Consider the following 25,420-nt stretch of genomic DNA (forward strand, 5'->3'; position numbering starts at 1 on the left):
ATGGTTAGGATTATGGTTGGGGTTAGTATAAGGGGCTGAGTGCCATTTTGGAAATCAATATTCATCACCCTTAACAGTGATTCATAGCTTCGAAACTTTGGCTACCCCCCCATTTTCGGGCACCCTGAATCTATCAATACTAATTAATAAGGGGTGGTAACTTCCGGTCCGGAGTTATTAGCCAATCACGTTAAAACGCCTATAACTCCAGAATGGAAGATCGTAGAGACATGGAGCTTAGTCAGGCGTGTTCAAAAGGGTCGAATTATGTCAGACAGAAGTCACTTCCGAGTCTCTAAGACCTTTCTTTCGGGAGTTATAGCAATTCAATATGCTTGTCACTGATTGGCCCATAACTCCGGAAGTGAATAAGTGAATGTCAAAAATCATGTCTCAAAAATGGGTACCAATCGACTCCAAATGGCCTGAAACGTGCTCCTAACAACTTTCCCCATGGTCATTTTTGGCTGTGGGACTAAGAAAAAATGAAAATCGCCTCCCATTCATGAAATGCTCAATTTCCGAAGGTCACTAAACATGGGCAAGTGAGGTGTCTACAGACTCGGGGGGACCTGCTGAGCACGGGGAACCAATAGCTCGATACGACCTTCCCAGCCTGACCTGCACTTGGCCTGAAAATTAATGGGAGTCTACGGCAGCCGTAGGAAGGGAGGGGCCTAGGACCACCAAACTTGGGGGACACCTGGGGGGCCCCCTGGGCACTATACACACCAAGTTTGGTCCAATGAGCACTTGTACTTTTCGAGTTATTTCGAGTGAGCAAATTTTTCACATAATGGGAGTCAATGACAGCTACGTCATAGGAATAAGCCACACCCACCAAACTCGGTGGGCATGTAGGTCGCCTCCCACAGTCTCTCTGTGCCAAGTTTGGTCTCCCTACCACTTATACTTTTTGAGTTATTTCGAGTGAGCAAATCCATTTTCTGGTTTTCATCCTATATCCCTAACCCCTAACCCCCTAACCCTAACCCTACCCTAACCCTAACCCTAACCCCACTCAGCTCTTATCCTAACCCTAACCCTAACCCACCCTAACCCCCTAACCCTAACCCTAACCCTCGCGAAAATAGCACTCCATTCATTTCAATGCGGAAACAGTTTTTGATGATTATCTCCGTAACGAAAGGTCGTAGAGACTTGGAAGTGACTTCTGTCAGACATAATCTGACCCTTGTGAACACGCCTGACTTGTCCCCGTGTCTCTACGACCCTCCGTTCCGGAGATATTACCAATTTTTTTTCTGGCGTTGCCCCGCCCCCGAACGTCGTATGGCGATGTTAAACATTTTTTTTCACACTATAAGTTAAAGAATAGTTTATTTAATACAAATGTGTTAAAAAAGAAAATTTCATCCAATTTATTAATGGTCTAAAATAGGGTGTCTAAAAGTCATTACATGCGTCTCTTTGTAATGATAAGTGCATTTTGTCGTCTAAAAAGGCAGAGTATAAAAGGAGGCGCCCAGTCAAGGGACTGTCAGTGTGCTTTCGTCTCTGTACTTAAACATCATTCTGAAATAGTTATTTCATCAGCAGATCCCTAACCCTTGACTTCCTCAAGCCTTCTTTGGTAGACAGCGTTACTGTCCACTGTGACTGCAACATTAAGGCACAGGACAGCAGAACACACCTCCTGTGGGGGAGGAGCGGCCTGCAGGAACTCGTGGGCCACAACAGCAGCCTCTTCAGCGTGCTGGTCATGCATGAGGCTGTTAATGCTCAGACGCCCCTTGACGGCAGGAACCTGGGCCTGACCAGGGAATTATTTGATCTCTGCAAGGCTCCAGTGACCTTCCTGCAATTGTACAGCACTTCCCCCCACGTCCGCTATACTCAGAAGTACTTCCACCCGGTGAGCGGCGTTGTCACCCTCCTTGGCATCCAGTACCCAAAGACCATGCAGGCCATGAGCAACGAGGCCTGGGAATACATCTGCCGGGTGGATGACTTAAGGAAGAAGATGGTGGGCCAGCTGGGTGCCCGGCTGGAATATGTGGCCAGGCTGGAGAGACCGGACACAATGGCATTTTCAGCGAAGGCACTGATAAATGAGGAGGCCCTGCTGGAGCTTGTCGCCAGGAGGCCCATGCTGCTTCCCTTCCAGGGCACGGCTCTCATCCACTATGCTCAGAGGACCCTGCAACATATTTACACTGTCCTCAAAGACATCTGTGAACGCCATGAGCATAAAGTAGGGTTTGAGCCGGCCTGGAAGGCTTACCAAATGGAGCTGGCATTTGAGGAGATGGTCTCTGGGCACCCGGGATCCCACCAGAACCGTCACTACAGCGCCTCCCTGGGCACCTGCAGCTGCAGTGAGAGGAGCTTGACTCATGTCAGGGGGGTGTTGGGCCTGGCACCCTGCAACGCGGCGGCAGAGGGCGACAGCCCGCCACCTCTACGGGTGTGGACGGGCAACACCCAGCTCCACTGGCGGGTGCGCCGGCTGTTTCCGCTGGCGGAGGCAGTCGGAGCGGAGCCCTCGGTCCTGGGAGTGGTGATGGTCAGGGTGATCCTGGGGGACCTGTTTGACACCAGCTCCCTCCCCATGTACATCCTGACAGGGGAGAAGTTACCAGAGGGCACACGCCTCGTTGGGGCTGTTACTCAGGAGGTGCTTGTCAAACAGCTGCTGGACAGCTACAATTTCAGCTTCCCACACACCTTCAACAGGGGGAAGCAGCTCGCGCTGGATGCGGGACAGGATGTGGCTGCCTGCCTCCTGTTGGGGTTAAGGGAGCTGAAGTTGACTTACTTCCCACTCCTCAGGATGAAGGACAAGACCACTCGGTACTGCGTGAGGAGAGTGGTGAACCACTACGTGGCAGTGCATCCACAATCCACCAGTCCCCCCCAAGACGCCGTCATCGCGACGCTTTGCTCTGAAATCTGTACAGAGATGGAGCGCTTGCGGCTGACCTACGGCAGGAACCTCGAGCCCTACCGAGAACACGGGATGCCATGGCTGGGGACAATCCTGAAGAGGCTGCCCCCCCTGCAAGGCACGGCAAAACTAACGCAGCTTGTTTTCCTGTCGGCCATCGGCCTCAGGATGAACAACATCTTTGTGGACTTCAACATCTGGAAGGACCTGGCTCAGAGCGCGCCTCTGAGCCAGGCTGAGTTGCAGCGCAAGATAATTCTCTCCCGGGACCTGCTGGAAGGGGTGACTGCACTGAGGGTGTACAAGCTGTACAAAGACGTGCCCTACAGGCTGTGGAAGCCTCGTGCAGCCCCGGGCCCGGCCCTCAAGAGCTTGCCACCAAAAGACACAGAAGACGTCCACTCGGATGATGTCCCGCAGGTGCAGGAGGAGGAGGAGGTGCCTGGTTTGAAATCAAAAAGCCAGATCCTGCCAGGAAGCGTGAGGCTGCGCTGGCAGGACTGGGAAATGGAGCTGGTCTCAAAAAACCCTGGTATGACCCATAGGGAGGCCTACCAAGCCTACGTCAGGGCTTGCCAGGAGACGGGCAGATTGATCAGGACTCTGGAGGCGTTTTCCAAGAAGAGGAGGCAGTTGCTGAGAGTTCCCTTGTAAATTGTTGCCCTTGTTCTACAAAAAAACAAAAAAATCCTGTTCCCAGGAGCCAAAAAAAAAAAAAAAAAAAAATCCTACGTTATAGGACCAAATAAAAGGGTTAGGGTCCTCTAAGAAGAGGCATCCTCGGAAGGGTTAGGGTTAAGTCCATAGGTTAGGTCCAATTAGGTCCATTTTTTTTCTTTTTCACACCCACACACACACACACTAACAAACCCACTTACATACATAAAACACACACAATGCATCCACAACATTTATACACATTTATTGGTACATTCTCAAACACACATACATAAAGGCACACACTGCATGCATGACACTTACACACGTTTCTTTCCACATATTCCCTCACATGGACTCTGCCTTGTCGTGGCGTGGGGGCTTAAGTGCCATTGTGGTCCTGTGGACACTGGGGATGGGGTCTGGCCAGCTGGTCTACTACTGCCGTACAAAACAGTAGTAGACCAGCTGGCTAGACCCAATCCCCAGAGTCCACAGGACCACTAGGGCACGACTAAAGAGTCCAAATTGTTGCACAATCACATGTGTGGGTTTCACACACTCACAGTCTCCCAAATACTATGGGAGCCACATCCTGCGATATCTCACCAACGCCTTGGTGGTCCTGTGGAAACTGGGGTTGGGGTCTGGCCAGCTGGTCTACTACTGCCGTACCAAACAGCAGTAGACCAGCTGGCTAGACCCAATCCCCAGAGTCCACAGGACCACTAGGGCACGACCAAAGAGTCCAAATAGTTGCACAATCACATGTGTGGGTTTCCCACACTCACAGTCTCCCAAATACTATGGGAGCCACATCCTGCGATATCTCACCAACGCCTTGGTGGTCCTGTGGAAACTGGGTTTGGGGTCTGGCCAGCTGGTCTACTACTGCCGTACCAAACAGCAGTAGACCAGCTGGCCAGACCCAATCCCCAGAGTCCACAGGACCACTAGGGCACGACCAAAGAGTCCAAATAGTTGCACAATCACATGTGTGGGTTTCCCACACTCACAGTCTCCCAAATACTATGGGAGCCACATCCTGCGATATCTCACCAACGCCTTGGTGGTCCTGTGGAAACTGGGGTTGGGGTCTGGCCAGCTGGTCTACTACTGCCGTACCAAACAGCAGTAGACCAGCTGGCTAGACCCAATCCCCAGAGTCCACAGGACCACTAGGGCACGACTAAAGAGTCCAAATTGTTGCACAATCACATGTGTGGGTTTCACACACTCACAGTCTCCCAAATACTATGGGAGCCACATCCTGCGATATCTCACCAACGCCTTGGTGGTCCTGTGGACACTGGGGATGGGGTCTGGCCAGCTGGTCTACTACTGCCGTACCAAACAGCAGTAGACCAGCTGGCTAGACCCAATCCCCAGAGTCCACAGGACCACTAGGGCACGACCAAAGAGTCCAAATAGTTGCACAATCACATGTGTGGGTTTCACACACTCACAGTCTCCCAAATACTATGGGAGCCACATCCTGCGATATCTCACCAACGCCTTGGTGGTCCTGTGGACACTGGGGATGGGGTCTGGCCAGCTGGTCTACTACTGCCGTACCAAACAGCAGTAGACCAGCTGGCCAGACCCAATCCCCAGAGTCCACAGGACCACTAGGGCACGACCAAAGAGTCCAAATAGTTGCACAATCACATGTGTGGGTTTCCCACACACACAGTCTCCCAAATAGTATGGGAGCCACATCCTGCGATATCTCACCAACGCCTTGGTGGTCCTGTGGACACTGGGGATGGGGTCTGGCCAGCTGGTCTACTACTGCCGTACCAAACAGCAGTAGACCAGCTGGTTAGACCCAGAACCCAGAGTCCACAGGACCACTAGGGCACCACCAAAGAGTCCAAATAGTTGCACAATCATATGTGTGGGTTTCCCACACACAGTCTCCGAAATACAGGCTTGTCGGCCTTTCTTTCCGACGCCATGCCCACTTACTGTATGAAAGTGCCGTCGGACCTTATATGGTTGGACACATGAGGCCCTCAGCTATCCATAGACGTTGGTTTGATGCCTCTGGCACATTCCTACCAAAAGATATGAACTTCACATCTTTCCACAAAACCTAACCCAAAAAATAATTCCACCAAGTGCATTCCCATGCATGTCAGAGTCCTGTGTGTGTGTATGTGAGTGCGAGTGAGGCATCTTTTCAAGTGAGGATCTTGGTGGAGAACTTGGGCAGCCTACACAGGTGGAGCTCATCACCTCATCAGGGTGCTGGGAATAAAGGAGCGGCAGAGCCTTCACTCAGTGCTGGGTGATTAACCTTCACAGGTAGTCTCTCTGACCCTCTGTTGTAGCTTTCCTGTTAAAAGTTAATGACTATAATCACTGTTTAGGGTACTGAATCACAACTTTTTGGACAAAAGAACTTAGAAACTTTCCACCAAATGAGGTCCCATGTATTTCCTATGGGAAATACATTTTGTCAAAGCATTTTTTTTTCAAAAAAAATCATGTCTCTAAAATGGGTACCACTCAACTCCAAATGACCTGAAACGTGCTCCAAACAACATTCCCCAGGGTCCCTTTTGGCTGTGGGACTTAGTAAAAAATCGCCTCTCATTCATTTCAATGCTGAAATGCTCAATTTCCGAAGGTCACTGAACATGGGCAAGTGAGGTGTCTACAGACTCGGGGGGGCCTGCTGAGCACGGGGAACCAACTCCCAGCTCGATACGACTTTCCCAGCCTGACCTGCACTTGGGCCAAAAATGAATGGGAGTCTAGGGCAGCCCTAGGAAGGGAGGGGCCTAGGACCACCAAACTTGGGGGACACCTGGGGGGCCCCCTGGGCACTATACACACCAAGTTTGGTCCAATGAGCACTTGTACTTTTTGAGTTATTTCGAGTGAGCAAATTTTTCACATAATGGGAGTCAATGACAGCTACATCATAGGAATAAGCCACACCCACCAAACTCGGTGGGCATGTAGGTACCCTCCCACAGTCTCTCTGTGCCAAGTTTGGTCTCCCTACCACTTATACTTTTTGAGTTATTTCGAGTGAGCAAATCCATTTTCTGGTTTTCATCCTATATCCCTAACCCCTAACCCTAACCCCTGTCAGCACAAATCAGCAGGGCAACACAGGGATTTGAACCCCGTCCCACAAGTGGGAGTACCAATACCATTGCCTTTTGCCTTTTTTAATGCTATATGACAAGGTAAAGCAAAACTTGCATTAAGAACAGCATGCTAATTTGTGTATGTTAACTGATGTTAACAGCCATTTATCTTCAATTTCAAATATACTTCGGTGGAAGTTAAATAAATGCCGTCTTAATGCAAGAAAACGAAACCTCTAAAAATAAACTATTTACAAAATGTTGTACAAGAAAATAAATAAAAAATCACAAAGACACTTACCTCAAATAATAATACTTACCAAACATAATTTCAGTGTAAAACATAACAACTAAGTCATCACCCTACTTACCACATACCCGAAAAGGAAGAAAAACCCAAGATTTGGGGTATTTTATTTGGTTCCAAGATGGTTTTGTTTTTTTGTTTTTTGGTTCCTGGGAACAGAATTTTTTTTTTAACTATTTACAAAATGTTGTACAAGAAAACACATAAAAAAACCAAAGACACTTACCTTAAATAATAATACTTACCAAACATAATTTCAGTGTAAAACAAAAAAACTAAGTCATCACCCTACTTACCATATACCCGAAAAAGAAGAAAAACGCAAGAGTTGGTGTAATTTTTTTGGTTCCAAGATGGTTTTGTTTTTCTGTTTTTTTTTTTGGTTCCTGGGAACAGGATTTTTTTTAAAGTATTAACAAAATCTTGTACACATAACTATTTACCTTGGAATTACATCCTTACCTCACTCGTTTAGATACTCTCTTCGTTTCTTTCTGAAGGCAAAGAATGTCCGGATCCTCATCTGGTTCTCCTCACACCACTTGAGATACGCATTGTATGCATCTCGGTGACCAATGGATTTGTCCACATTGAGGTAATCCAGTTCCATGGCTGACCACTTCAGCCTAACGTTGCCAGGGAGAACTCGTGTGGAAGACCACCCCGACTCCTCCACCTCCTCTGACTCCACCTCCGGCACCTCTGGCACCTGTTCTTTCTCATGGGGTGGGGGCTTTTTTCCTATGTCCATAGGAACTGGATTTCTAGGCATGTTTGGACGTACCTGGATGGAATGATGGATTTTCGAGAGCCGAAATGCTGTGACCTTCTCCAACAGGTCTCTACCGAGGATGAGTTTTTGCTGGAGACATGCCTGGCTCAAGGGCATCGTCTCAGAGAGAGTCCGCAAAACATCGTAATCGATGTAATCCCCGTTCATACGTAATGCCACGCAGCTGACGAATGTCAGCTGCTGAAGGCGATCCTCTCCTTCAAGATGGGGCATCCTACGTAGAACTTGTGGCAGCCACGGCATTCCATAGACCCGGTACTTCTCTAAATACCTACCGAAACAGAGCCGCTGGCGCTCAATTTCTGTAGCTATTTCGGCCGTGAGGCTGGCCATCCTTGCCTCCTCCGGTGGATCTGTTCCATCTGGGTGAACAACTTGGAAGCAGTTGGGCACCAACCTGACGCAGTATCTAGTGGTGGCATCCTTGAGACGCATCAAGGGAAAGAACTTGATATTAAGCTCCGCCAAACCCACCAGCAGGCATGCGGCCACGTCCTTACCAGCACCCTGAACGATGTCTTTCCCTCTGGAGAAGACGTGAGGGAAAGTGAAGCGCTGGACCGTTGCAAGTTGCTGCGCCAGGGTCTGTGCAGTGATGCTACCCGTCAACTTGCATCCCAGTGGCAGTGTCTTTCCCTGGAGAACATAGAGGGGGAGTGAAGAGGTGTCGTAAAGGTCTCCAATGATGACCCTCAGCATGGACGCTCCCAGTACCGAGGGTGCTGCTTCCAGGGTGTCAGTCAATGGAAACAGGCGCCGCACTCGGAACTGGAGCTGGGTGTTTGGTGTCCAGGTCTTGAGGGGAGGAGGGTTGTCCCCCTCCGCCGCGCTGTTAAAGTCGGCAAGGCCCAGGAATCCCCTTCTGTGGCTCAGGCTCCGTTCCCTCACCGTGCAGGTCCCCAGCGAGGCACTATAATGGGTATCAGAAGGGCTGAGTGGGTGACCATAGGCCAACTCCTCATAACCCAACTCAAGCTGGAAAGCCTGCCAGCTTGGCTTGAAGCCCCCTCTCCCACTGTGCTCAGTCAGGATTTGGGATAGTCCTTCTGCAAAGTAGTCGACTGTCTTCTTGACAACTCTCACCATGCCATCACCGACAAACGGCACCAGCAGAGGATGACTCTCGACGAGAGTTGCAAAGTTGCCAGTGTTGACAAATGTTGCAGCGGACAAGTGCCCTGGGATGGCTCCTGATCGTTCCCGATCCATCCATTTCCCGACGTACTCCAGTCGGGCGCCAAGCTGCGTCCCCATCTTGGTGGCCATGTCCTGGATGTAACTCAGGTACTTGAAGGCCTCGGTCGCCATGGACCCTTTGGTGGAAGGGTGCTGGAGGTCGCACAGGGTAACCATGCCACTGATCGGGTGGAAATACCTGCTGGGGAAACGGACGTGGGGTGACGGGGTGTAAAATTGAACGAATTTTACCTCAAGAAGCCCAGAGAAAATGCCAAAGATCCTTCTGTCAAGGGACACCGGCTTCCCCTTCAAAAGCGTCTGGGAATTCACAATGTCATGCATCCCCAAGCAGGTCCACATTTTACATGAATCCCTGGAAAGCAACGTCTGCAGTCCGTACCGGGACCACAGAAGTTGAACGGAGGGTTCTTTTGCCTCAACAGTTAGGGCAATGTGTAGGGACATTGCGCTGATCCGTTTTGTATCCACCCACGGCCTCAGATGGATGGTCCCATCCAACTTCTGGCCAAACCGGGTAATGGATGGAACCAAAACAATCGACACATGTGAGGCATTGACCCGGTCCACTGCCTTCTGGAGCACTTCGAATAAGAAGACCTGGTCCTGCTCCAAGACTTCAAACTTTGATGTCAATTTAAGGTTCTGCTTTGAGAAGGTGGGCCTCTTGAGCTCTTGCGGCGGGAGGAGCTGGAGCTGCTCCTGGAAGGCGAGAACAACATCCTGCAATGCAGTGATTGCAATCTGTCTGTAGCTCTTTTTGTCCAGGAGCATCTCATTCGGCTTTTTTGGGTCTTTCGGTAGAGCCGTCAGGTTCAAAAAATAGCCGCCGTCCACCAGCGCAATCACCACTCCCTGCATGTTCTGCATTGCCGTAAGGGCTTTTGGAGGCAGGTTCTGCAGGTCTACATGCTTCTTCAAGTAGACGAAGAAATCAGACATCTTGGTGGGCGTTGGAGGGAAGAATAAGAAATGCACTCCCCTGGTCAGTGCTGAAAGCTCAGAGAGCTCCATGACGATCCCGTCAATGTCATGGGAGAAAATGAGGTTCTCCCAGGGGTTCTCGATGACCGATGGGTGCAGATGCACTCTCACCGAAGTTGAATGGAGGAACTCCTCCAGCGTCTCATACTCACCAAAGGGCCGGGTAATGTTGTCGGTGTTCTCATGTCCAACAGCAAGGAAGTCTTCAGTCTCCTGAAAGTTTGCCTTTAAAATGCAGGTTTAGAACATTTTCAAGGAAAGAAACAATAAGCATTAGCATTAGCATTTCATTATAACCCACCAAATCAAGTTAGGTTCAGGCTATATTCAAGAAAAAAAAATTAGCATTACCATTAGCATTAGCATTAAGATTAACATTAGCATTAGCATTAGCATTTGGGTAAGCATTAGCATTAAGATTAGCATTAGCACTAGCATTAGCATTAGCACTAGCATTAGCATTAGCATGTCATTATAACCCACCAACTCAAGTTAGGTTCAGGACATATTCAAGAAAAACATTGGCATTAGCATTAGAATTGTCACTAGCATTAGCATGTCATTATTGTGTAAAAAGCAATGTATAACTTACCATTTTGAAGACACAAGGCTCACAGAGAGCCCCTTGACTGGTTTCCTCCTTTTATACTCACCGTTTTAGGAGAGAAAAAAGGCATTTGTTATTACAATATAACAAACCCACAACAAATATGATGCTTTTTAAAAAACCTATTTTAGACCATTAATTAAAAATAAGAAAAATGTATTTTCAACACATTTGTATTAGATAGACTCTTCTTTAATTTATAGTGTGAAAAAAATTTTTTTTTTTAAACATTATTTAGTGTTATGGTTAGGATTATGGTTGGGGTTAGTATAAGGGGCTGAGTGCCATTTTGGAAATCAATATTCATCACCCTTAACAGTGATTCATAGCTTCGAAACTTTGGCTACCCCCCCATTTTCGGGCACCCTGAATCTATCAATACTAATTAATAAGGGGTGGTAACTTCCGGTCCGGAGTTATTAGCCAATCACGTTAAAACGCCTATAACTCCAGAATGGAAGATCGTAGAGACATGGAGCTTAGTCAGGCGTGTTCAAAAGGGTCGAATTATGTCAGACAGAAGTCACTTCCGAGTCTCTAAGACCTTTCTTTCGGGAGTTATAGCAATTCAATATGCTTGTCACTGATTGGCCCATAACTCCGGAAGTGAATAAGTGAATGTCAAAAATCATGTCTCAAAAATGGGTACCAATCGACTCCAAATGGCCTGAAACGTGCTCCTAACAACTTTCCCCATGGTCATTTTTGGCTGTGGGACTAAGAAAAAATGAAAATCGCCTCCCATTCATGAAATGCTCAATTTCCGAAGGTCACTAAACATGGGCAAGTGAGGTGTCTACAGACTCGGGGGGACCTGCTGAGCACGGGGAACCAATAGCTCGATACGACCTTCCCAGCCTGACCTGCACTTGGCCTGAAAATTAATGGGAGTCTACGGCAGCCGTAGGAAGGGAGGGGCCTAGGACCACCAAACTTGGGGGACACCTGGGGGGCCCCCTGGGCACTATACACACCAAGTTTGGTCCAATGAGCACTTGTACTTTTCGAGTTATTTCGAGTGAGCAAATTTTTCACATAATGGGAGTCAATGACAGCTACGTCATAGGAATAAGCCACACCCACCAAACTCGGTGGGCATGTAGGTCGCCTCCCACAGTCTCTCTGTGCCAAGTTTGGTCTCCCTACCACTTATACTTTTTGAGTTATTTCGAGTGAGCAAATCCATTTTCTGGTTTTCATCCTATATCCCTAACCCCTAACCCCCTAACCCTAACCCTACCCTAACCCTAACCCTAACCCCACTCAGCTCTTATCCTAACCCTAACCCTAACCCACCCTAACCCCCTAACCCTAACCCTAACCCTCGCGAAAATAGCACTCCATTCATTTCAATGCGGAAACAGTTTTTGATGATTATCTCCGTAACGAAAGGTCGTAGAGACTTGGAAGTGACTTCTGTCAGACATAATCTGACCCTTGTGAACACGCCTGACTTGTCCCCGTGTCTCTACGACCCTCCGTTCCGGAGATATTACCAATTTTTTTTCTGGCGTTGCCCCGCCCCCGAACGTCGTATGGCGATGTTAAACATTTTTTTTCACACTATAAGTTAAAGAATAGTTTATTTAATACAAATGTGTTAAAAAAGAAAATTTCATCCAATTTATTAATGGTCTAAAATAGGGTGTCTAAAAGTCATTACATGCGTCTCTTTGTAATGATAAGTGCATTTTGTCGTCTAAAAAGGCAGAGTATAAAAGGAGGCGCCCAGTCAAGGGACTGTCAGTGTGCTTTCGTCTCTGTACTTAAACATCATTCTGAAATAGTTATTTCATCAGCAGATCCCTAACCCTTGACTTCCTCGAGCCTTCTTTGGTAGACAGCGTTACTGTCCACTGTGACTGCAACATTAAGGCACAGGACAGCAGAACACACCTCCTGTGGGGGAGGAGCGGCCTGCAGGAACTCGTGGGCCACAACAGCAGCCTCTTCAGCGTGCTGGTCATGCATGAGGCTGTTAATGCTCAGACGCCCCTTGACGGCAGGAACCTGGGCCTGACCAGGGAATTATTTGATCTCTGCAAGGCTCCAGTGACCTTCCTGCAATTGTACAGCACTTCCCCCCACGTCCGCTATACTCAGAAGTACTTCCACCCGGTGAGCGGCGTTGTCACCCTCCTTGGCATCCAGTACCCAAAGACCATGCAGGCCATGAGCAACGAGGCCTGGGAATACATCTGCCGGGTGGATGACTTAAGGAAGAAGATGGTGGGCCAGCTGGGTGCCCGGCTGGAATATGTGGCCAGGCTGGAGAGACCGGACACAATGGCATTTTCAGCGAAGGCACTGATAAATGAGGAGGCCCTGCTGGAGCTTGTCGCCAGGAGGCCCGTGCTGCTTCCCTTCCAGGGCACGGCTCTCATCCACTATGCTCAGAGGACCCTGCAACATATTTACACTGTCCTCAAAGACATCTGTGAACGCCATGAGCATAAAGTAGGGTTTGAGCCGGCCTGGAAGGCTTACCAAATGGAGCTGGCATTTGAGGAGATGGTCTCTGGGCACCCGGGATCCCACCAGAACCGTCACTACAGCGCCTCCCTGGGCACCTGCAGCTGCAGTGAGAGGAGCTTGACTCATGTCAGGGGGGTGTTGGGCCTGGCACCCTGCAACGCGGCGGCAGAGGGCGACAGCCCGCCACCTCTACGGGTGTGGACGGGCAACACCCAGCTCCACTGGCGGGTGCGCCGGCTGTTTCCGCTGGCGGAGGCAGTCGGAGCGGAGCCCTCGGTCCTGGGAGTGGTGATGGTCAGGGTGATCCTGGGGGACCTGTTTGACACCAGCTCCCTCCCCATGTACATCCTGACAGGGGAGAAGTTACCAGAGGGCACACGCCTCGTTGGGGCTGTTACTCAGGAGGTGCTTGTCAAACAGCTGCTGGACAGCTACAATTTCAGCTTCCCACACACCTTCAACAGGGGGAAGCAGCTCGCGCTGGACGCGGGACAGGATGTGGCTGCCTGCCTCCTGTTGGGGTTAAGGGAGCTGAAGTTGACTTACTTCCCACTCCTCAGGATGAAGGACAAGACCACTCGGTACTGCGTGAGGAGAGTGGTGAACCACTACGTGGCAGTGCATCCACAATCCACCAGTCCCCCCCAAGACGCCGTCATCGCGACGCTTTGCTCTGAAATCTGTACAGAGATGGAGCGCTTGCGGCTGACCTACGGCAGGAACCTCGAGCCCTACCGAGAACACGGGATGCCATGGCTGGGGACAATCCTGAAGAGGCTGCCCCCCCTGCAAGGCACGGCAAAACTAACGCAGCTTGTTTTCCTGTCGGCCATCGGCCTCAGGATGAACAACATCTTTGTGGACTTCAACATCTGGAAGGACCTGGCTCAGAGCGCGCCTCTGAGCCAGGCTGAGTTGCAGCGCAAGATAATTCTCTCCCGGGACCTGCTGGAAGGGGTGACTGCACTGAGGGTGTACAAGCTGTACAAAGACGTGCCCTACAGGCTGTGGAAGCCTCGTGCAGCCCCGGGCCCGGCCCTCAAGAGCTTGCCACCAAAAGACACAGAAGACGTCCACTCGGATGATGTCCCGCAGGTGCAGGAGGAGGAGGAGGTGCCTGGTTTGAAATCAAAAAGCCAGATCCTGCCAGGAAGCGTGAGGCTGCGCTGGCAGGACTGGGAAATGGAGCTGGTCTCAAAAAACCCTGGTATGACCCATAGGGAGGCCTACCAAGCCTACGTCAGGGCTTGCCAGGAGACGGGCAGATTGATCAGGACTCTGGAGGCGTTTTCCAAGAAGAGGAGGCAGTTGCTGAGAGTTCCCTTGTAAATTGTTGCCCTTGTTCTACAAAAAAACAAAAAAATCCTGTTCCCAGGAGCCAAAAAAAAAAAAAATCCTACGTTATAGGACCAAAAAAAAGGGTTAGGGTCCTCTAAGAAGAGGCATCCTCGGAAGGGTTAGGGTTAAGTCCATAGGTTAGGTCCAATTAGTTCCATTTTTTTTCTTTTTCACACCCACACACACACACACTAACAAACCCACTTACATACATAAAACACACACAATGCATCCACAACATTTATACACATTTATTGGTACATTCTCAAACACACATACATAAAGGCACACACTGCATGCATGACACTTACACACGTTTCTTTCCACATATTCCCTCACATGGACTCTGCCTTGTCGTGGCGTGGGGGCTTAAGTGCCATTGTGGTCCTGTGGACACTGGGGATGGGGTCTGGCCAGCTGGTCTACTACTGCCGTACAAAACAGTAGTAGACCAGCTGGCTAGACCCAATCCCCAGAGTCCACAGGACCACTAGGGCACGACTAAAGAGTCCAAATTGTTGCACAATCACATGTGTGGGTTTCACACACTCACAGTCTCCCAAATACTATGGGAGCCACATCCTGCGATATCTCACCAACGCCTTGGTGGTCCTGTGGAAACTGGGGTTGGGGTCTGGCCAGCTGGTCTACTACTGCCGTACCAAACAGCAGTAGACCAGCTGGCTAGACCCAATCCCCAGAGTCCACAGGACCACTAGGGCACGACTAAAGAGTCCAAATAGTTGCACAATCACATGTGTGGGTTTCACACACTCACAGTCTCCCAAATACTATGGGAGCCACATCCTGCGATATCTCACCAACGCCTTGGTGGTCCTGTGGACACTGGGGATGGGGTCTGGCCAGCTGGTCTACTACTGCCGTACAAAACAGTAGTAGACCAGCTGGCTAGACCCAATCCCCAGAGTCCACAGGACCACTAGGGCACGACTAAAGAGTCCAAATAGTTGCACAATCACATGTGTGGGTTTCACACACTCACAGTCTCCCAAATACTATGGGAGCCACATCCTGCGATATCTCACCAACGCCTTGGTGGTCCTGTGGAAACTGGGGTTGGGGTCTGGCCAGCTGGTCTACTACTGCCGTACCAAACAGCAGTAGACCAGCTGGCTAGACCCAATCCCCAGAGTCCACAGGACCACTAGGGCACGACCAAAGAGTCCAAATAGTTGCACAATCACATGTGTGGGTTTCCCACACTCACAGTCTCCCAAATACTATGGGAGCCACATCCTGCGATATCTCACCAACGCCTTGGTGGTCCTGTGGAAACTGGGTTTGGGGTCTGGCCAGCTGGTCTACTACTGCCGTACCAAACAGCAGTAGACCAGCTGGCCAGACCCAATCCCCAGAGTCCACAGGACCACTAGGGCACGACCAAAGAGTCCAAATAGTTGCACAATCACATGTGTGGGTTTCCCACACTCACAGTCTCCCAAATACTATGGGAGCCACATCCTGCGATATCTCACCAACGCCTTGGTGGTCCTGTGGAAACTGGGGTTGGGGTCTGGCCAGCTGGTCTACTACTGCCGTACCAAACAGCAGTAGACCAGCTGGCTAGACCCAATCCCCAGAGTCCACAGGACCACTAGGGCACGACTAAAGAGTCCAAATTGTTGCACAATCACATGTGTGGGTTTCACACACTCACAGTCTCCCAAATACTATGGGAGCCACATCCTGCGATATCTCACCAACGCCTTGGTGGTCCTGTGGACACTGGGGATGGGGTCTGGCCAGCTGGTCTACTACTGCCGTACCAAACAGCAGTAGACCAGCTGGCTAGACCCAATCCCCAGAGTCCACAGGACCACTAGGGCACGACCAAAGAGTCCAAATAGTTGCACAATCACATGTGTGGGTTTCACACACTCACAGTCTCCCAAATACTATGGGAGCCACATCCTGCGATATCTCACCAACGCCTTGGTGGTCCTGTGGACACTGGGGATGGGGTCTGGCCAGCTGGTCTACTACTGCCGTACCAAACAGCAGTAGACCAGCTGGCCAGACCCAATCCCCAGAGTCCACAGGACCACTAGGGCACGACCAAAGAGTCCAAATAGTTGCACAATCACATGTGTGGGTTTCCCACACACACAGTCTCCCAAATAGTATGGGAGCCACATCCTGCGATATCTCACCAACGCCTTGGTGGTCCTGTGGACACTGGGGATGGGGTCTGGCCAGCTGGTCTACTACTGCCGTACCAAACAGCAGTAGACCAGCTGGTTAGACCCAGAACCCAGAGTCCACAGGACCACTAGGGCACCACCAAAGAGTCCAAATAGTTGCACAATCATATGTGTGGGTTTCCCACACACAGTCTCCGAAATACAGGCTTGTCGGCCTTTCTTTCCGACGCCATGCCCACTTACTGTATGAAAGTGCCGTCGGACCTTATATGGTTGGACACATGAGGCCCTCAGCTATCCATAGACGTTGGTTTGATGCCTCTGGCACATTCCTACCAAAAGATATGAACTTCACATCTTTCCACAAAACCTAACCCAAAAAATAATTCCACCAAGTGCATTCCCATGCATGTCAGAGTCCTGTGTGTGTGTATGTGAGTGCGAGTGAGGCATCTTTTCAAGTGAGGATCTTGGTGGAGAACTTGGGCAGCCTACACAGGTGGAGCTCATCACCTCATCAGGGTGCTGGGAATAAAGGAGCGGCAGAGCCTTCACTCAGTGCTGGGTGATTAACCTTCACAGGTAGTCTCTCTGACCCTCTGTTGTAGCTTTCCTGTTAAAAGTTAATGACTATAATCACTGTTTAGGGTACTGAATCACAACTTTTTGGACAAAAGAACTTAGAAACTTTCCACCAAATGAGGTCCCATGTATTTCCTATGGGAAATACATTTTGTCAAAGCATTTTTTTTTCAAAAAAAATCATGTCTCTAAAATGGGTACCACTCAACTCCAAATGACCTGAAACGTGCTCCAAACAACATTCCCCAGGGTCCCTTTTGGCTGTGGGACTTAGTAAAAAATCGCCTCTCATTCATTTCAATGCTGAAATGCTCAATTTCCGAAGGTCACTGAACATGGGCAAGTGAGGTGTCTACAGACTCGGGGGGGCCTGCTGAGCACGGGGAACCAACTCCCAGCTCGATACGACTTTCCCAGCCTGACCTGCACTTGGGCCAAAAATGAATGGGAGTCTAGGGCAGCCCTAGGAAGGGAGGGGCCTAGGACCACCAAACTTGGGGGACACCTGGGGGGCCCCCTGGGCACTATACACACCAAGTTTGGTCCAATGAGCACTTGTACTTTTTGAGTTATTTCGAGTGAGCAAATTTTTCACATAATGGGAGTCAATGACAGCTACATCATAGGAATAAGCCACACCCACCAAACTCGGTGGGCATGTAGGTACCCTCCCACAGTCTCTCTGTGCCAAGTTTGGTCTCCCTACCACTTATACTTTTTGAGTTATTTCGAGTGAGCAAATCCATTTTCTGGTTTTCATCCTATATCCCTAACCCCTAACCCTAACCCCTGTCAGCACAAATCAGCAGGGCAACACAGGGATTTGAACCCCGTCCCACAAGTGGGAGTACCAATACCATTGCCTTTTGCCTTTTTTAATGCTATATGACAAGGTAAAGCAAAACTTGCATTAAGAACAGCATGCTAATTTGTGTATGTTAACTGATGTTAACAGCCATTTATCTTCAATTTCAAATATACTTCGGTGGAAGTTAAATAAATGCCGTCTTAATGCAAGAAAACGAAACCTCTAAAAATAAACTATTTACAAAATGTTGTACAAGAAAATAAATAAAAAATCACAAAGACACTTACCTCAAATAATAATACTTACCAAACATAATTTCAGTGTAAAACATAACAACTAAGTCATCACCCTACTTACCACATACCCGAAAAGGAAGAAAAACCCAAGATTTGGGGTATTTTTTTTGGTTCCAAGATGGTTTTGTTTTTTTGTTTTTTGGTTCCTGGGAACAGAATTTTTTTTTTAACTATTTACAAAATGTTGTACAAGAAAACACATAAAAAAACCAAAGACACTTACCTTAAATAATAATACTTACCAAACATAATTTCAGTGTAAAACAAAAAAACTAAGTCATCACCCTACTTACCATATACCCGAAAAAGAAGAAAAACGCAAGAGTTGGTGTAATTTTTTTGGTTCCAAGATGGTTTTGTTTTTCTGTTTTTTTTTTTGGTTCCTGGGAACAGGATTTTTTTTAAAGTATTAACAAAATCTTGTACACATAACTATTTACCTTGGAATTACATCCTTACCTCACTCGTTTAGATACTCTCTTCGTTTCTTTCTGAAGGCAAAGAATGTCCGGATCCTCATCTGGTTCTCCTCACACCACTTGAGATACGCATTGTATGCATCTCGGTGACCAATGGATTTGTCCACATTGAGGTAATCCAGTTCCATGGCTGACCACTTCAGCCTAACGTTGCCAGGGAGAACTCGTGTGGAAGACCACCCCGACTCCTCCACCTCCTCTGACTCCACCTCCGGCACCTCTGGCACCTGTTCTTTCTCATGGGGTGGGGGCTTTTTTCCTATGTCCATAGGAACTGGATTTCTAGGCATGTTTGGACGTACCTGGATGGAATGATGGATTTTCGAGAGCCGAAATGCTGTGACCTTCTCCAACAGGTCTCTACCGAGGATGAGTTTTTGCTGGAGACATGCCTGGCTCAAGGGCATCGTCTCAGAGAGAGTCCGCAAAACATCGTAATCGATGTAATCCCCGTTCATACGTAATGCCACGCAGCTGACGAATGTCAGCTGCTGAAGGCGATCCTCTCCTTCAAGATGGGGCATCCTACGTAGAACTTGTGGCAGCCACGGCATTCCATAGACCCGGTACTTCTCTAAATACCTACCGAAACAGAGCCGCTGGCGCTCAATTTCTGTAGCTATTTCGGCCGTGAGGCTGGCCATCCTTGCCTCCTCCGGTGGATCTGTTCCATCTGGGTGAACAACTTGGAAGCAGTTGGGCACCAACCTGACGCAGTATCTAGTGGTGGCATCCTTGAGACGCATCAAGGGAAAGAACTTGATATTAAGCTCCGCCAAACCCACCAGCAGGCATGCGGCCACGTCCTTACCAGCACCCTGAACGATGTCTTTCCCTCTGGAGAAGACGTGAGGGAAAGTGAAGCGCTGGACCGTTGCAAGTTGCTGCGCCAGGGTCTGTGCAGTGATGCTACCCGTCAACTTGCATCCCAGTGGCAGTGTCTTTCCCTGGAGAACATAGAGGGGGAGTGAAGAGGTGTCGTAAAGGTCTCCAATGATGACCCTCAGCATGGACGCTCCCAGTACCGAGGGTGCTGCTTCCAGGGTGTCAGTCAATGGAAACAGGCGCCGCACTCGGAACTGGAGCTGGGTGTTTGGTGTCCAGGTCTTGAGGGGAGGAGGGTTGTCCCCCTCCGCCGCGCTGTTAAAGTCGGCAAGGCCCAGGAATCCCCTTCTGTGGCTCAGGCTCCGTTCCCTCACCGTGCAGGTCCCCAGCGAGGCACTATAATGGGTATCAGAAGGGCTGAGTGGGTGACCATAGGCCAACTCCTCATAACCCAACTCAAGCTGGAAAGCCTGCCAGCTTGGCTTGAAGCCCCCTCTCCCACTGTGCTCAGTCAGGATTTGGGATAGTCCTTCTGCAAAGTAGTCGACTGTCTTCTTGACAACTCTCACCATGCCATCACCGACAAACGGCACCAGCAGAGGATGACTCTCGACGAGAGTTGCAAAGTTGCCAGTGTTGACAAATGTTGCAGCGGACAAGTGCCCTGGGATGGCTCCTGATCGTTCCCGATCCATCCATTTCCCGACGTACTCCAGTCGGGCGCCAAGCTGCGTCCCCATCTTGGTGGCCATGTCCTGGATGTAACTCAGGTACTTGAAGGCCTCGGTCGCCATGGACCCTTTGGTGGAAGGGTGCTGGAGGTCGCACAGGGTAACCATGCCACTGATCGGGTGGAAATACCTGCTGGGGAAACGGACGTGGGGTGACGGGGTGTAAAATTGAACGAATTTTACCTCAAGAAGCCCAGAGAAAATGCCAAAGATCCTTCTGTCAAGGGACACCGGCTTCCCCTTCAAAAGCGTCTGGGAATTCACAATGTCATGCATCCCCAAGCAGGTCCACATTTTACATGAATCCCTGGAAAGCAACGTCTGCAGTCCGTACCGGGACCACAGAAGTTGAACGGAGGGGTCTTTTGCCTCAACAGTTAGGGCAATGTGTAGGGACATTGCGCTGATCCGTTTTGTATCCACCCACGGCCTCAGATGGATGGTCCCATCCAACTTCTGGCCAAACCGGGTAATGGATGGAACCAAAACAATCGACACATGTGAGGCATTGACCCGGTCCACTGCCTTCTGGAGCACTTCGAATAAGAAGACCTGGTCCTGCTCCAAGACTTCAAACTTTGATGTCAATTTAAGGTTCTGCTTTGAGAAGGTGGGCCTCTTGAGCTCTTGCGGCGGGAGGAGCTGGAGCTGCTCCTGGAAGGCGAGAACAACATCCTGCAATGCAGTGATTGCAATCTGTCTGTAGCTCTTTTTGTCCAGGAGCATCTCATTCGGCTTTTTTGGGTCTTTCGGTAGAGCCGTCAGGTTCAAAAAATAGCCGCCGTCCACCAGCGCAATCACCACTCCCTGCATGTTCTGCATTGCCGTAAGGGCTTTTGGAGGCAGGTTCTGCAGGTCTACATGCTTCTTCAAGTAGACGAAGAAATCAGACATCTTGGTGGGCGTTGGAGGGAAGAATAAGAAATGCACTCCCCTGGTCAGTGCTGAAAGCTCAGAGAGCTCCATGACGATCCCGTCAATGTCATGGGAGAAAATGAGGTTCTCCCAGGGGTTCTCGATGACCGATGGGTGCAGATGCACTCTCACCGAAGTTGAATGGAGGAACTCCTCCAGCGTCTCATACTCACCAAAGGGCCGGGTAATGTTGTCGGTGTTCTCATGTCCAACAGCAAGGAAGTCTTCAGTCTCCTGAAAGTTTGCCTTTAAAATGCAGGTTTAGAACATTTTCAAGGAAAGAAACAATAAGCATTAGCATTAGCATTTCATTATAACCCACCAAATCAAGTTAGGTTCAGGCTATATTCAAGAAAAAAAAATTAGCATTACCATTAGCATTAGCATTAAGATTAACATTAGCATTAGCATTAGCATTTGGGTAAGCATTAGCATTAAGATTAGCATTAGCACTAGCATTAGCATTAGCACTAGCATTAGCATTAGCATGTCATTATAACCCACCAACTCAAGTTAGGTTCAGGACATATTCAAGAAAAACATTGGCATTAGCATTAGAATTGTCACTAGCATTAGCATGTCATTATTGTGTAAAAAGCAATGTATAACTTACCATTTTGAAGACACAAGGCTCACAGAGAGCCCCTTGACTGGTTTCCTCCTTTTATACTCACCGTTTTAGGAGAGAAAAAAGGCATTTGTTATTACAATATAACAAACCCACAACAAATATGATGCTTTTTAAAAAACCTATTTTAGACCATTAATTAAAAATAAGAAAAATGTATTTTCAACACATTTGTATTAGATAGACTCTTCTTTAATTTATAGTGTGAAAAAAAAATTTTTTTTTAAACATTATTTAGTGTTATGGTTAGGATTATGGTTGGGGTTAGTATAAGGGGCTGAGTGCCATTTTGGAAATCAATATTCATCACCCTTAACAGTGATTCATAGCTTCGAAACTTTGGCTACCCCCCCATTTTCGGGCACCCTGAATCTATCAATACTAATTAATAAGGGGTGGTAACTTCCGGTCCGGAGTTATTAGCCAATCACGTTAAAACGCCTATAACTCCAGAATGGAAGATCGTAGAGACATGGAGCTTAGTCAGGCGTGTTCAAAAGGGTCGAATTATGTCAGACAGAAGTCACTTCCGAGTCTCTAAGACCTTTCTTTCGGGAGTTATAGCAATTCAATATGCTTGTCACTGATTGGCCCATAACTCCGGAAGTGAATAAGTGAATGTCAAAAATCATGTCTCAAAAATGGGTACCAATCGACTCCAAATGGCCTGAAACGTGCTCCTAACAACTTTCCCCATGGTCATTTTTGGCTGTGGGACTAAGAAAAAATGAAAATCGCCTCCCATTCATGAAATGCTCAATTTCCGAAGGTCACTAAACATGGGCAAGTGAGGTGTCTACAGACTCGGGGGGACCTGCTGAGCACGGGGAACCAATAGCTCGATACGACCTTCCCAGCCTGACCTGCACTTGGCCTGAAAATTAATGGGAGTCTACGGCAGCCGTAGGAAGGGAGGGGCCTAGGACCACCAAACTTGGGGGACACCTGGGGGGCCCCCTGGGCACTATACACACCAAGTTTGGTCCAATGAGCACTTGTACTTTTCGAGTTATTTCGAGTGAGCAAATTTTTCACATAATGGGAGTCAATGACAGCTACGTCATAGGAATAAGCCACACCCACCAAACTCGGTGGGCATGTAGGTCGCCTCCCACAGTCTCTCTGTGCCAAGTTTGGTCTCCCTACCACTTATACTTTTTGAGTTATTTCGAGTGAGCAAATCCATTTTCTGGTTTTCATCCTATATCCCTAACCCCTAACCCCCTAACCCTAACCCTACCCTAACCCTAACCCTAACCCCACTCAGCTCTTATCCTAACCCTAACCCTAACCCACCCTAACCCCCTAACCCTAACCCTAACCCTCGCGAAAATAGCACTCCATTCATTTCAATGCGGAAACAGTTTTTGATGATTATCTCCGTAACGAAAGGTCGTAGAGACTTGGAAGTGACTTCTGTCAGACATAATCTGACCCTTGTGAACACGCCTGACTTGTCCCCGTGTCTCTACGACCCTCCGTTCCGGAGATATTACCAATTTTTTTTCTGGCGTTGCCCCGCCCCCGAACGTCGTATGGCGATGTTAAACATTTTTTTTCACACTATAAGTTAAAGAATAGTTTATTTAATACAAATGTGTTAAAAAAGAAAATTTCATCCAATTTATTAATGGTCTAAAATAGGGTGTCTAAAAGTCATTACATGCGTCTCTTTGTAATGATAAGTGCATTTTGTCGTCTAAAAAGGCAGAGTATAAAAGGAGGCGCCCAGTCAAGGGACTGTCAGTGTGCTTTCGTCTCTGTACTTAAACATCATTCTGAAATAGTTATTTCATCAGCAGATCCCTAACCCTTGACTTCCTCGAGCCTTCTTTGGTAGACAGCGTTACTGTCCACTGTGACTGCAACATTAAGGCACAGGACAGCAGAACACACCTCCTGTGGGGGAGGAGCGGCCTGCAGGAACTCGTGGGCCACAACAGCAGCCTCTTCAGCGTGCTGGTCATGCATGAGGCTGTTAATGCTCAGACGCCCCTTGACGGCAGGAACCTGGGCCTGACCAGGGAATTATTTGATCTCTGCAAGGCTCCAGTGACCTTCCTGCAATTGTACAGCACTTCCCCCCACGTCCGCTATACTCAGAAGTACTTCCACCCGGTGAGCGGCGTTGTCACCCTCCTTGGCATCCAGTACCCAAAGACCATGCAGGCCATGAGCAACGAGGCCTGGGAATACATCTGCCGGGTGGATGACTTAAGGAAGAAGATGGTGGGCCAGCTGGGTGCCCGGCTGGAATATGTGGCCAGGCTGGAGAGACCGGACACAATGGCATTTTCAGCGAAGGCACTGATAAATGAGGAGGCCCTGCTGGAGCTTGTCGCCAGGAGGCCCGTGCTGCTTCCCTTCCAGGGCACGGCTCTCATCCACTATGCTCAGAGGACCCTGCAACATATTTACACTGTCCTCAAAGACATCTGTGAACGCCATGAGCATAAAGTAGGGTTTGAGCCGGCCTGGAAGGCTTACCAAATGGAGCTGGCATTTGAGGAGATGGTCTCTGGGCACCCGGGATCCCACCAGAACCGTCACTACAGCGCCTCCCTGGGCACCTGCAGCTGCAGTGAGAGGAGCTTGACTCATGTCAGGGGGGTGTTGGGCCTGGCACCCTGCAACGCGGCGGCAGAGGGCGACAGCCCGCCACCTCTACGGGTGTGGACGGGCAACACCCAGCTCCACTGGCGGGTGCGCCGGCTGTTTCCGCTGGCGGAGGCAGTCGGAGCGGAGCCCTCGGTCCTGGGAGTGGTGATGGTCAGGGTGATCCTGGGGGACCTGTTTGACACCAGCTCCCTCCCCATGTACATCCTGACAGGGGAGAAGTTACCAGAGGGCACACGCCTCGTTGGGGCTGTTACTCAGGAGGTGCTTGTCAAACAGCTGCTGGACAGCTACAATTTCAGCTTCCCACACACCTTCAACAGGGGGAAGCAGCTCGCGCTGGACGCGGGACAGGATGTGGCTGCCTGCCTCCTGTTGGGGTTAAGGGAGCTGAAGTTGACTTACTTCCCACTCCTCAGGATGAAGGACAAGACCACTCGGTACTGCGTGAGGAGAGTGGTGAACCACTACGTGGCAGTGCATCCACAATCCACCAGTCCCCCCCAAGACGCCGTCATCGCGACGCTTTGCTCTGAAATCTGTACAGAGATGGAGCGCTTGCGGCTGACCTACGGCAGGAACCTCGAGCCCTACCGAGAACACGGGATGCCATGGCTGGGGACAATCCTGAAGAGGCTGCCCCCCCTGCAAGGCACGGCAAAACTAACGCAGCTTGTTTTCCTGTCGGCCATCGGCCTCAGGATGAACAACATCTTTGTGGACTTCAACATCTGGAAGGACCTGGCTCAGAGCGCGCCTCTGAGCCAGGCTGAGTTGCAGCGCAAGATAATTCTCTCCCGGGACCTGCTGGAAGGGGTGACTGCACTGAGGGTGTACAAGCTGTACAAAGACGTGCCCTACAGGCTGTGGAAGCCTCGTGCAGCCCCGGGCCCGGCCCTCAAGAGCTTGCCACCAAAAGACACAGAAGACGTCCACTCGGATGATGTCCCGCAGGTGCAGGAGGAGGAGGAGGTGCCTGGTTTGAAATCAAAAAGCCAGATCCTGCCAGGA

Source organism: Odontesthes bonariensis, chromosome 11, assembly GCF_027942865.1.
Source record: "Odontesthes bonariensis isolate fOdoBon6 chromosome 11, fOdoBon6.hap1, whole genome shotgun sequence".
In the NCBI taxonomy this organism is placed as follows: domain Eukaryota; kingdom Metazoa; phylum Chordata; class Actinopteri; order Atheriniformes; family Atherinopsidae; genus Odontesthes; species Odontesthes bonariensis.